The 1249-nt window shown below is 35.4% G+C and overlaps 1 protein-coding gene across 1 annotated transcript in view; it reads left to right on the forward strand.

The window, feature by feature from the left end:
- Positions 1-1249, forward strand: part of LOC131792380 (uncharacterized) — a 273486-nt gene that overhangs the window by 105934 nt on the left and 166303 nt on the right. The gene's annotated exons all lie outside the window — the stretch shown is intronic.

A 1249-nucleotide genomic window follows, 5' to 3' on the forward strand; every position in this document is an offset into this window, starting at 1 on the left:
AATTCTGAAATTCATGACGCATTAGAGAAAATTAGATGTCAGTTTTGGGTGAACAAATTCAAAAAATGTAAGGGTAAAAAATGTTGGAGGAATATAAAAAACTTGAAAACGTTAATGAATAATATTTTTGTGTCTATAGAGGTCAAGTTGATGGATACGACCCTGTTAATGAATTTGTTGACTTTTATGATAATAGACGCAAGATAATGCGAAAGAATAAAATATGGCTGGACCACTGGACCTTTGGACTAATGAACTTTTTTTGGGGGACTATTTTTGAACCATTTTTTGAACCTTTTTTTAATCAATTTTTGGACCATTTTTTGGACCATTTTATGGGGGGAGGTAGACCATTAGTACTGCGGTAGCGCTTGTGAATACTATGCTTAAGAACGGAAATCCGTGATCTCTGTCGTGTGTTAAAATTAATGACAAAAGGAAGGTAAATAAATTAAGCAATAATATACTGTATTCACAAAGGGAAACGTAAAACAACTGGTGGATGATTCATGCTAACCAGTGGGTATCTTTAAGCACTAACACGAGTCGACTTGAAAGGCACACGCGTAACCCATCAGTGGAGGATCGAAAACGGGAATTGGCAATATTTTCAATAACAATTTTATTCCAGTGTTTAGGTGCCAGTTTCGCATTCCCATGACACAAAATGAAGAAACGCTGTGACCCAGCGCAAAAATTTTGACATAACAATAGTCAATCGAAAAACCGCTCAAAATAATTTGCATGATCCATTAAAACTCCATTAGTCAGTAGCATTTATTAATACAACCACCTCCCACCCCCACCCCCCAGCCCATTCCTGCCCTCCCTCAGTGATAACAACTTGCCTCCCTGATTACTGAGACTGCATCCGACCCCTTCCTAAGTACTAATGGTCTACCTCTCCCCCGATAAAATGATCCAAAAAACGGTCCAAAAAGTGGCCCAAAAAAATAGTCCAAACTAGTAGTACAGTCATCAATGTTCTTATCTATGATTAACATAAAAATCGTTTTAGTTCTTTTCATATATATATATAAATTGGAAACTGAAGCATTTTTATCAAATATATATATATGTGTGTGTGTGTGTGTGTTATAAAAATACTTCAGTTTCCAATTTTACGAATCAAAAATTGTACTCTTTTGAGGTCTATTATCGTTTTGTCTTTTGCATCCCATCGCCCGTCGTTTGATATTTTCAATAATTGATGATCATTTGTCATTTTACGATATATTGTTTCGCAAAA

This window comes from Pocillopora verrucosa, chromosome 7 (genome assembly GCF_036669915.1).
Source record: "Pocillopora verrucosa isolate sample1 chromosome 7, ASM3666991v2, whole genome shotgun sequence".
Lineage (NCBI taxonomy): Eukaryota > Metazoa > Cnidaria > Anthozoa > Scleractinia > Pocilloporidae > Pocillopora > Pocillopora verrucosa.